The sequence below is a fragment of the Musa acuminata genome, chromosome BXJ2-8 (assembly GCF_036884655.1).
Source record: "Musa acuminata AAA Group cultivar baxijiao chromosome BXJ2-8, Cavendish_Baxijiao_AAA, whole genome shotgun sequence".
Lineage (NCBI taxonomy): Eukaryota > Viridiplantae > Streptophyta > Magnoliopsida > Zingiberales > Musaceae > Musa > Musa acuminata.
The window spans coordinates 44,804,736-44,818,028 of NC_088345.1; the positions used below are offsets into that span (position 1 = coordinate 44,804,736).

General features: G+C 39.5%; 1 pseudogene; it reads right to left on the minus strand.

Moving 5' to 3' along the window:
* Nucleotides 1–12,253: 12,253 nt before the first annotated feature.
* Nucleotides 12,254–13,255, minus strand: LOC135620412 (putative receptor protein kinase ZmPK1; annotated as a pseudogene).
* Between the last annotated feature and the right edge of the window lie 38 nt (nt 13,256–13,293).

Below are 13,293 nucleotides of genomic sequence, written 5' to 3' on the forward strand. Positions count from 1 at the left end.
CAGTTTTACTAACTCACATGTCTTAAGCATATTTTGTCTTGTGTCTTCCATTGTGATGGGTTTCTTTTTACGTGGGTTGGGTGTTTTCGACTCATATGGGAGGCACATTTTACTTTACACCTCCCATCGTTATGATTTTCTTCTTACTTGATCGGTTTTTTTTCGATTTATGAGCCTTGGATATATTCAACCTTGTGCCTCATGCTATGGTGGGTTTCTTCTTATGTGGCTCGAGTTTTCTCAAAGTTATATGCTATAGCAGGTTTTTCTTATGTGGGTCAGGTTTTCTCTAATTCATGGGCCCTTGGTACATTCAGCCTTGTGCCTCTCACCACGACGGGTTTCTTTTTATTTGGGTTAGGATTTTCGGACTTATATACCTTTGACACATTTTGCTTTGTGCCTTTGACCGTGATGAGTTTCTTCTTATGTGGGTTAGGAGTTTTTGACTCATGCATCTCGGACACATTTTACCTTATACCTCCCATCATAGTAGGTTTTTTCTTACGCAGGTTAGGTTTTCTTGGCTTATGCACTTTAGGCATATTTTGCTTTGTACCTTCCTATATAATGGGTTTCTTCTTACGTTGGTCGGGTTTTTTTAACTCGTGCATCTCAGACAAATTTGTCTTATGCCTCCCATTATAGTGAGTTTCTTCTTATGTGAGTCAGGTATTCTTAACTCATGTGCCTTAAATATATTTTACCTAATGCCTTTCGCCTAGCGGGTTTCTTCTTCCAACCTCAACTCAGTAGGTCGAGGTCTCATTTTAGATGTAGAGACTTGATCAAGTTGAAATTTTAGATGTAGGTCTTTTTAAGCAATGAAATTTTCTTTCCTCCACTTGAAAAACCTACACCTTAAAAATATTCTCTCTTTTTTTACAACTAGCACCAAAGATATGATAGATAAAAGCTTGACGCTTTAGGTATAATCACCTCGACCTAACCTTGAGTGATGCCTTAAGGGTATAACTTCTTTAAGTTTGTAATGCATCATGCTCTCATCAGCACCATCCTTTCTGTTTAGGCGATAGTTTCCATCACGAATGACATCAATGACTAAATATGACCCTTCTTGGCTTAGTGCTAGCTTATCTCGGGATTTAATTGGGATCTAGTTAGGTCACAAAGTTTAGTTTTTCGAAACACTAAGTCCCCTAGTTCATCTTCTCGAGGGCGAACACTTTGGTTGTAAAGCTTGGTTATCGTTTTCTTATATTTTTATGCATTTAGATGTGTTTCTGCTTTAATCTCACTAATTAGGTTGAGTTTTGCTCGAAGTCCTTTGAAGATTTTCTCATCAAAATTTTCAACTACAGGTTTCAGAAATATTATCTTGGGTGGTAGGGTTGCCTTAATGTTAAATGCTAAGCTGAACGATGACTCATTCGACTCGATTTTAGGTATCATTTAGGAGGCCCACAAGGTATCTCATCCACCCAAGTATCTTTTGCTCTAATGACTTGCTTCTTTAACCTTTCAAGTATGGCTTAGTTAGTGACCTCAACGAGACCATTGGTCTGAGGATAATTTATCGAGTTAAACTTTAGTTGAACTCTATAGGATTGATAGAACTAATTGAATTTCACATTATTTAATTGGGTTCCATTATCAATGATGATGACACTCGGAATTCCCAAGTGGGTGATGATATTCTTTCATATGAATCCGTCAACCTGCTTCTTAGTGATTAATGTCAATAGCTCAACCTCCATGCACTTCATAAAATAATCAACTCCAATGATAAAAAATATTCGTTAGCTCAAGGTTGGTGGAAAGGGTCTGAGGATGTCCATACCCCACTGGCGAAGGGGCATCCATAATTGATTAGACTCAAAGAGACTGTCGGTTGATGTTGTCTTCATGTAAATCTTTAGCACATATTGTATTTTTGGGCATAAGCAATCACATCCTTACACGGTATTGGATAATAAAACCCTTGCTGAAGTGCTTTGAAGGTGAGGGTTTGTCTATCATTACCCTCATGCACCTCGACCAATACCTTCTGGGCTTTTTATAGTATTAGGCGTCTAAGAAATGATTGATTAAAAGATATGTGATACAAGTGATTATTAATTATATAATACTATGTTTGATGATGCTTGACTCTTTAGGCCAATGCGGGGTTCGTCGGAGTGCTATCATTTTTGTAATGTAGGATCTCATTCATTCAACTCAGCTCTTCCCCAACTATAGTCATGTTGTGCTTGTTTATGGTTGGGGCTATCAACATCCTTACTAGTAGCCAACCATCCTTCGTAGGCCGAGCCGATGCTAATCTAGCAAGCGCATCAGCCTAGGTGTTTTTTTCACGAGAAACCTACAACATATTAAGTTGGGAAAGGCTATGGGTTAATTTTTGCACCTCAATAAGGTATTTTGTCATGGTTGTATCTGAAGCCTCGTAGTTCCCCTTCACTTAGTTCACGATTAGTTATGAGTTATTGAACACTAAGTCCTAGACTTGAAACTCTCGAGCGAGCTAAAGTTCCAAGAGAAGTGTCTCATACTCAGCTTCATTTTCAGAGATTTTAAACACTTGTTTCTTCAAGTTTTTTAGGATGAGTCTAATACCACCCCATTCAAGGTCGAGGAACTATCTCCGAACAGTGTCCATGTAGATGGGGTGTGCTTGTCAACCTCGGGCCAAGGAGGAGTTAGTTTTGAGATAAAGTTCGTTAGTGTTTGAGCCTTTATGGTAGTTCTTGGAATATATCGGATGTCAAACTCACCCATCTCTGCTAATCACCTTAGTAGTTGACCCGAGACATTGAATTGATAGAGAACTTATTTGAGTGGTTGGTGTCACGCCCCTCAAAATAAATATCCATGATATTAAAATTTTCATCAAAAACCAATCCATCCAGGATGCAAACACACATTTGAGGACACTAAAAAACATTCTATCAAAGTCACATATATAAAACCTGTGCAGTTTATAATCATATATCACATCACTCGATAATTCATATTTATAGCAACCCAAGCCAACTTAACAAACATGAACAACATTTATATATCCACAAGCTATGTAATTTATATAATCATAAATCCACCCATTTACCACAAGTTCATATCAACGTAAACTAGACTTAACATTCCGAAATTCCAAATAAGAGAGATCTTCTAATACTTTTACACAGTATATCCATTTTGATTCATCGACAACATTTCATTACATACAAAATATGCTTATACAACAATAACATAATAACCAACAAGACTTGCCCATAATTCTGAATAGCTCTCCACTATCTCAGCCCAATTCAAACATCTCAAAGAGTGACAAGCTGTTTTGAAAGATTTTATATAACAACGGAATGAGCTAAAAACAACTCAGCAAATGACAAAGCATATTCAGAACAAAAGGAATGATTTCAAACAAGTAAGGTATCATAATGCAAGGCAGAATACAAGAATTTTCAAGATACCATATCATTAGATACAAAATCATATGTGTCATGTCATTCAAAACCTATTTGGTTCATAACAAATGGAGCATAGAGTAATTGGAGCATATCAATAACGTATGAAATATTCCGGAGCATATCAATAGCGTATGGAACATTTAGGAGCATAACAATAGCAAATGAAACATTTCGGAGTATATCAAAGGCGTATGAAATGTTTCGGAGCATATCAATGACAAATGGGACATTTCGAAACATATCAATGGCATATGGACCATTTCGAAGCATATCAAAGAACGAATACGAAATAGAAGCTCAGACGTCGTACCCTAGCATAGTGCATGTGAGGTTTAACTCAGTGGTGGCTCCACGCCGTGATGAGTTCTCGACTCCAATCACAAGTAGCCCTTTCCCACTCGAGCCCTCTCACCCTGCCTAGTGCTCGGTCGGCTCTGAATTTCATATCAAACAGATGGTGAAGTGAGATTCCAAACATAATATGGTCCATCCATTTCTGAATGAGCACCAAACATAATCTAGAGCATCGCGGGCTCTAAGCATATACCCTTTACCATTTCTGGCAAAGGTCCAAATAATCCCACAAACACCAGAATATAAAAGGGTATTGTGAATAATAAATTGGGACATATCGGAAGCACATGCGGAATAATGAAATGTACATGTGCCTTTATGAGTCAATATGATGCAAACATGAAGTTTACATAACAGATTTAGGTATCCAAATACTTGTAGGACAAGAGCAAACAAGAATTCAAAGCAGTAATATAAAGCTCAAATGAATAAGAAAGCTAAAGGATATCAATTTCCAAAGGAATAAAACTAGAATATGCGAAATCGACCAAAGCTCGATTTCTGACATAATTCAAGAGGCACATTGAACAAATGATTCAAACTATCAATCGTGCTCCAATTTACTTAGAAATATATCATTGGAAAGATATTTCAATCTACATTCAGATAAAATAAGCTTCATATGAATTGAACTATCCAACAGAGAGTTACAAATAATTTGGTAAACAAGGGTCGGAGAACAAAATCTCTGTTTGGCAGAATTCATAAGGTTAGATTCAATAGATAACTGGGCAGGTATTTGGACTCCAAATCTTTCAATCCATATATCAAAAGAAAGATCTACGAGTCTAGTTTCCAATGAAATCAGTTTTGAACAAATCGAAGTTTCCAACAAAGACTTATAGGCAGCTCGGTATCAAAAGGTCAGAATTTCAGAAGTTGCACAGATTTGAATCGTTACGTCTAAACAGGAGATATATCAAATGCAAGACTAGAACAATTCAAAGTTCCTTATATTCAAAGCAAATGTAGAGATAAAATTACAAGTAAGGAAAGATCATGACACTTGCAATAGGAAAGATTAGAAAGCTTACAATAGGAAGGATCGAAACACTTGCAATAGAAAAGATTAGAAAGCTTGCAATAAAAAGGATCGGAACACTTGCAGGAGAAAAGATCGGGACACTTGCAATAGAAAGGATCGAAACATTTACAATACAAATGATCGAAACACTTGCAATAGAAAAGATTAGAAAGCTTGCAATAGAAAGGATCATAACACTTGCAAAAAGGAAATATAATAGGAAAGATAAGAACACTTGCACGAGGAAAATCATAATACTTATAATAAGAAAAATTAGAACAATTACAAGAAAAACGTTTAGAAAACTTGTCTTTTGAAGGTTTTGATCCAAAGATTCGAAGAAGGTGTACGTTCCAATTCTTTTTCTACTTTTCTCCTTTCCCTGTTTTGTTTTCTACATATGTCTTTTCTTTTTCCTCCACAACTGTAGCTCATGCAGAACATAGAGGTATAGTCACCTGCTCTCTCTTACTCTCATTCCTCCGTTTTCTTTTTCAAACACAACTGTCGTAATCATCGCCGTTGCCACTACCACAGTCATAATCACGACCGCAACTGGTGTCACAACCGCAGCCCTTCCATTCCACTACACTACTTCCTTCCTCACTTCTCTCATTCCTATTTTTTTTTTCTTTCCCTGCCGCAGACGCAGCCGCCACCACCGCAGCCGCAATCACCGCCACAGCCCTTTTTTTTTTTTTTCCCTTTCCTTTCTCTTCTTCTTCCTTTCCTTCTCTTCTTTCCCAGCTGCACTGCTGCAGTCGCAGCCTCATCTTCCTCTTCTTCCTCCCCTGCTCATCTTCCTCTCCTTCTTCTCTTCCAACTGCAGCTGTCATCGCCGCAGCCGCAGCCCCTTCTTCCCCTTCTCTTCTTCCTCTCCTTCCCTTCTTCCTTCCTCTCCCTCTTTCCCTGCCACAGCTGCAGCTGCCACAGCCGCAGCCGCTGCTACTTCTTTCCCTTCCCCTCTTCCTTCTCCTTCCTTTCTTCTTCTTCTATTCTTCTCCTTCCTCCCCTTCTTCTCCCCGACGCACAGCACCTCCTATCCTCTATTTCCTCCTGCAGAAAACAGAAGTGCTGCCACTTCACCCGCTTCTACTTCTTCTCTTCCTCTTCTTCTTCTTCTCCTTCTTCTCCTTCTTCTTCTCCTCTTCTTCCCTTCTCCTACCCGACACCCCACACCTTCTCACTGCAGTCCATGCCGCAGCCATCCTTCTTTTCTTTTCTTTTTCTCTTCTTCTTTTTCCTCTTCTTCTTCTTCTCCTCCCCAACGCCCCAACGCACCTCTTCTTCTTCTCCTCTGTTTCCGCCTGCGGAAACAGAGGTGCTGCAGCCCTAGCTGCTGCCATCTCTCGCTCCACTCCCACTCCCACTTCCCTCTCTTTTTCTTCTTCTTCTATTCTTCTCTTCTCCCTCTTCTTCCTCCTCTCTTCTTTTCCCTCTTCTTCTTCTTTTCTTCTTCTCTTCTTCTTCCTTTCTCCTCCCCAACGCCCCACACCTCGTCTCCTCTGTTTCCGCCTGCAGGAAACAGAGGTGTTGCAGCCCTAGCTGCTGCCACCTCTCGCTCCTCTCCCACTTCCCTCTCATTTTTTTTCTTCTTCTATTCTTCTCTTCTCCCTCTTCTTCCTCCTCTCTTCTTTTCCCTCTTCTTCTTTTTTCTTCTTCTCCTCTTCTTCTTCTGCTTCTCTTCCTCTGCTTCTTTTCTTCTCCTCTTCTTCCCTTCTCCTCCCCGACGCCCCACACATGAACTCCTCTGTTTCCTCCTACACGAAACAGAGGTGCTGCAGCCCTAGCTGCTGCAGCTATCTCTCTTTCCTCTCCCTCTTCCCTCTATTCTTCTTCTTCTTTTCTTCTCTTCTCCCTCTTCTTCCTCTCTTCCTCTCCCCACGCCCCCACCGCTCTTTTCTCCAGAAGCAAAGAGCGTGGGACGCGATGGGATAAAACCGAAATTTTCGGTTTTTTTTTTTGTAACTTAACAGTTTAGTCCTTAAAATTTTTATATTTACATATAGGTCCTTCGATTTATAAATAAATCTTAATTAATAATTTTTAAAATGAGAGATATTACAGTTGGCGGTGACCACCTATACAACATGCGCTTAAAAATATGGGTGGAGCTTCCTAGTCATCAAGATTAGCGTAAGTGCGAGCCTCTCGTTAAGGGTGGTATCGTTCCTTATTCACTCAAAATATAATTAACATAGTAGATGTGGTTTTGAACTCTTGCATCATCCCGTACAAATATCGAGCTTATAGTTAGGTCAGTGGCAACGAGATAGAGGCTTAGAGTTCTGCTTAAGATAGAGAAAGTAAGCTACAACAACGGGATGAGGAGGTCCATCAACTTTTCAAATGACTTTTGGAACTCCTTAGTCTACAGGAAAACATTCATTTTCTTTAGTGCTAGAAAGAAGGGTAGACATATATCGTCAGATTCGGATGAGAATCGGTTGAGCGCTGTAATATGACATATTAACTATTATACTTTCCTTATTGATTAATATGGGTGCATCTCTAATATGGCCTGTCTTCTCATGGTTTGCGTCTATTCTTCTTCGATGCATAATGAACCCAAGAAACTTTTCTGAGTTGATTTTGAAGATGCACTTGGTTGGATTGAGGTGCACATTAATCTTTTTCAGAACTTAAAATGTCTTAGCCAAATCCACCATATGTGCGTCGACCATCCTGCTTTTCACTATCATGTCATCCACATAAGCTTCAATATTTCTCTCGATCTGATGCCTAAACATCTTGTTCACCATCCTTTGATATGATGTTCTTGCATTTTTTAACCTAAAGGGCATGACTTTGTAGCAATATATGTCTCGATTCGTGATAAAAGATGTATGTTCTTGATTCTTTAGTGCTATTTTGATTTGATTATACCCTAAGAATGCATCCATGAAGATAAGGAGCTCATGACCCGAGGTAGCATCAATCAACAAATCAATCCGAGGAATGGGATAGTTATCCTTCGGGTATGTTTTGTTGAGATCGATATAATCAATACACATCCTCCAATTTTTATTAGATTTTTTAATGAGTATAAGGTTGGTGAGCCATTAAGGGTATTATATCTTAGCAATAAATTTTGTTCTTAATAACTTATCTATCTTCATCATTAATTGCTTGCTTGCAGTTAGGAGCAAACATGCAAAGTCTTTATTTCATTAGGCATGCAGTTAGGCAAACTTGTAAACTTGCAAAGAAATATTCAGATGATATTGAGTTATGTTGGAGTTGACTCTTAACATGTCTCTCAATGACCATTCAAACACCTCGGCGTTCTCTCGAAGGAAATTGATAAGTTGCATTGGTCTTTCTTTATGAAGTGCTTCAATTAGTAGCTCTACTGGGTCAAGATGTGGAATGGACTCACTGAAGTCTTAGGAGTCCATAGGTGGCACTTTGGGTTAAGTTCTCTTCGATAGGGAGGCTACCATCATGGAGCACTAGTGTGACACCCTTGGGTTGCTTTTTAACTCTCTAATGTTAACTCTCGTCGGAAACTTATATTAGGATCATTAGTTCATATATTCATCAATTAATTTCATCATCAAAATTCGGGATTGAAGAACTTATCATCATATGATAGGTTGACACCACTACCCACAGTCTGTTTAATGTGAGTCAGCCTTTGATCATATTGTATACCGAGAAAATATTTGTCACCATGAACTTATCCAGTATTATTTTGGAGCAAGGCTTATCTCCAAATGTGACATATAGGTTCATAATCTCAAGAGGCGAGATAGAGTTGCTAGTGAACCCCTTTAGTGAAGAAGTCATAAGGGTAAGGTCGTTAGTTGATAACTCGAGTTTTTAGAAAACATCAAAGTAGATAATATTAACAAAGCTACCTACGTTAATTATGACCCTCTTCACCTAAGCATTGATTATCCTTATTGAAACTACTAAGGCATTATCCTAATTTGGGTTAAGGTACTCCATCTCTTTCTCATTAAAAGTTATTTCTAAGTCATCCTTCATCCACAAGCATAAGCCTTACGACCCGAGGAGCTATCCTCTTGCCCTGAGGTAGTTCCATCGATGATGACATTAATCTGCCACTCTATCAGCACTTGAGGTAGGAGTGAGGGTTTTCAGTGCTTTCGAATAAATCGCTCAAGGTGCCCTCACTGTATGAGCTTTTCAATTTGCTCTTTTAAGATACAATAATCTTTCATGTCGTGACCATAATTCTAGTGGAATTAATAGTACTTAGACTTATCTCTTTTTGTCAGTAGGGTCTTCATAAGGTGGGGGTCTTTTAAGAGTATTTTTCTTTTATTTATAGAAAAACTTTAATTCTAGTTATATTCAGGGGGTCAGCTCGGACTTTGGACGAGGTGACTCAAATCATTCATTTCTTCTCCACCATGATGACCTCAAGGTTAAGGTTGATTATGGCCACTCATATTTCGACCTTTTGCATGATTCCTCATGCTTGCTCGAGACCATTGTCTCGACAATAATATATTAATGGACCTTTTAAAATGCCTTAGGCACAATCATCAGTGGTCTCACTATCAACGATAAAAAAAAAAGGCAAGAGAGCTAGAGCCTCCATCATGAAGGTTTATATTATGAGTGACGAATGAGCATCTACAATGACTCAGATCTCGCTGGTGAATCAAGCGACGAAGTTTTCGAGCATTTTCTTCCTCCCCATGCTTGAGTCCAAGGAGTGTTGCCACTAAAGGTCATGGGCGCACATTCCTGAGGAAGTAAAGTTTGAACACCCTTACAAGTTGTATAAAAGAAATAATGAAAAGTGGTTTCAAGCGGATGTACCATTCTTGTGTTGGGCCTCTTAACTTGGTTGAAAAGGTGCGACACATTAGAATATTCGAAGTGTCATACAACGATATTTGAGCTTGGAAAGCTATAGTGTCTTCTATCAAGTCAACACTACTATCAAATACCTCCAAGGAATGTTTGTTGGAATCAATTCCTTTTGGATTTTTTTTTAGTAAATGACAATCAACTCTAGGTAGGGTCGACAAGCACTTCCCTCTTTGACTATTGGAGCTCTTGTCACATCTCCTCCAAACATCGATACATTTACTATAGTTGAATTCGTAGGAAATCATCCATTGAGTTCGTTAACTTAGGCTTATATTTAGGTAAGGCAAAGTGGTGGTGCAGTTCATTGAATTCTATTGTTGGGAGCTAAGTGCCTCCTTAGCCATTAGTTCAACAAGTCTCAGGTATGTTGAGAAATCTGAGATGACATCACATGTGCAGCGGAAGAACATAAAATAAAATCCTTGAATTCCTATAGCAAAATAATATTTCATAATTATGCAAAGATTGATGCACAAAAACCAACAAAACTGAAACACTATATATATAAGAAAGATGTATTACCTAGAGAGATCGTATATCCCTCAAAACCTATAGATCTATGAGAGAAGATGAAGGAGTTCAACTGTCCTCCTCTTTAGTGGTGATCCACAAGGTAGGGGCTATAAAGACGCTCCTCAAATCGCTGTCTAAATCTCTTCCTAGTGCGCACCACGCAATCAAGAAAGGGCTGCCCTTTCTTGTAGTCCACACGCCCCAAATATGGGTTACAGTACGAGGAGAAAAGGGAGAGAGGAGAATAGGATGTGACAACAAAAAAAAACCTAGCTCATAGCTCTTTGGTTTTCTCGTATTTATAGAGGCCTCATATCAACTTACCCTAACAAATCCTTTCATATTTGGTACTAAATCTCCATCCAACTACATATGCCTCTTAGATTAGTAGATCTCTACCAACAATCTATCATTGGCTCTTATTGAATCATATCCATAGGATCCAATAATTCAGGGACTTATTGAATATCTAATAAGATATAGGCTCCAACAGATATCTTATATTTGAACATCTATTCGTCGCAACACCTATCATATATGTGTGGCCCTCTAGGCCCAATATCAAGCTGGTCATGAGTCATACATGTCAGAACTCCTTCTGGCTCAGTGAATTATTATCTCTATAATAATTCACTCGACTCATCGATTACGGATGTACTAGGCCACTACATCGTAGTCCCCAAACGATATAGGGGAATCCAATTCATTGGATTTGTTTGTCCTCAGTTACCATGTTTCTATAATCCCTCAACCATCTAATACCCTAGAGACCGTATACCGAGCATGATGCTGTTAGGCCCATAGAGTTTATACTTGAGTCTCGCTCTAATCGAATTCTCACGGAGAAATTTTTTCTCTCAATTCGAATGATCCTAGCTAGGAATTTGTTTAAGCAAGAACACATGAGATATTCCTTTTATAACACCGAGAGCAGATGATCCTCTATTGACGCTCAATAGCCCTCGTAAGGTTAGCTACTACTCCCGATGACTAGTTGTGCTAGATTTGAAACTTTCAGGCCTATAAGTCTTGTATCAAAGAGGGGAGTATTCATACAAGACATCCTTAGTGTCTCAAGTCTAAGGATGAAATATACCATTAGGACTATGGAATCATTGTCTGACAATAAAGTATCATCAACAATCAAGCATTTCGTGAGCAAATCAATTAGTGAACTCATTCTCCAATAAGCACTTGGACTATATCCCTAGTCTCTCTAGACGAGTAGCTTTGAGGCCAACTGCCTCCATCATATAGATAAGTATATAGATAAGTATATAGTACATCAATCTGTATGGTTATCTCGATATCCCTCTTGAGGAACCTATGACGGAGATTATTTAGGATTTGTGTTTAAAGACGAATCGATCTCATTATCATGATCTCATCATGATCCAATTCTCATTTCATATATATATATATATATATATATATATATATATATATATATATATATATATATATATATATATATATATATATATATATATATATATATATTAAAATATTAAATAATATAATAAGCAAAAGGAGTACGTGTCATGTCACACGTTCCATCACTCACATGGACGTGATTGGCTTGCATGATACTTATGATTAGTAGGGCGCTCTTGGGATGTTGGTACTATGTTGAGTTGGGGAACATCGGTGGGTGCCGATGTTAGTAGCAATTGAACAAGATTGTTTAAGGTGCCTCCGAGATGAAAACCTCGAGTTTCTGAGGTGCCACTTGAGATAGATGAGAATTGACCCGAATGGTTAAAAAGTAATCTCCCATCATTTTATTAAAGATGAAAACTTATACCCGATCGTAAAATGATAAAATATTTCATAAAATATTTTATAGGAAGACAGTCTTTAATCGTCTTTAACAATCTCCTTTTCATTTTATAGGAGGGGATAACTTACAATTTACTTTCGTAAAGTAATTTGCATGTCTTAGGTGGATAGACAAATGGGGGGGTGACAAAGTTATGTGTAGGATAATGAGTAACTAATAATATTACTCCTATTAGTCTCGCTTGCAACCTTAGCTCCCGTCTCTTTGGATCCGCCATGTTGTAACCTGGAGGACAGTAGCACACTACTTTCGATTGCAGAGACATGCAGATGGCGTTCCCATGTCACTGATCACAATCCCGTCAAAACTATTTAGGCAGTACAACCTCAGATTTTCCATCATAGTCCAAGGTTAATCTTCTTGGAATCCCACCACCCATATCGGAGGCTCTCAAAACCAATCTGTCGCTTGCAGTGAATTCCCCCCTTCGCATCCAAGACGCCAAACCTGCTGCTTTTGAAGCTCGTTCTACCGTTTGCCCACACGTTGTTATCAGGAATAGGCCAGTATATGCTGGAGATCTCGGGGCCATTATACATCTGCTTCAGCACGTTATCATTGTCGAAGTAAAGGTTGTAGCAGCCTGAAGCCACTGATCCTCTAGCAGCAGCAGACACCAAGCTAGTGGTCTCGGTGATCGGTTGCGCTGGAAGAAGAGTGTCGGTAGGAGAGTCGAAGCTCCGCCAGAGAACGTGCCCTCGGTCGTCCTTCACGGCGAGGTTCCCCGAGTTCAGAAGCTCTGCGCGATCGGCCGGAGTCGAGCTGGTGTTGGTGCTCCACGCGACCGCGTCGTCGGCGTCCGTCACCACCAGGCTTCCATCCTTCCGCAGGGTGAGTGTCGAGACACGGCCATCGACGGGGCGGTCTCGGTTCGCGATCCAAACTGTGGTCTTTGCCGACGAGCCGGAGAAGCAGATGGAGAAGGCGAAGGCGTTGGAGCCGACCTCGTAGAAGCCGCATGTGAAAGCCTCGTCTGCCTCCACCGAAAGAGAAGAACCTTTCGATAGAAAGCTGCAGTAGGCTAGCGATGGCGAGGGAAGGGAAACGAGGGCGAGAGAGACTCATGGCTTTCTCTGAAGAACAAATCAAATCATACGGTCGCAGAGCTGCTTGACGAATTGCACGCAAGTAATGTCTTCGCGTTGTCCTTTGGCCAACCCTACATCAACTGCTCTGAAAAGATTAGCTTTTGCAATCGACTTGACCCAATCTTTCCATACCGCATGCAGTATTATGAGCAGCCATTCCTACGATTTACTGGACCAACGTTTAATAGACACTAG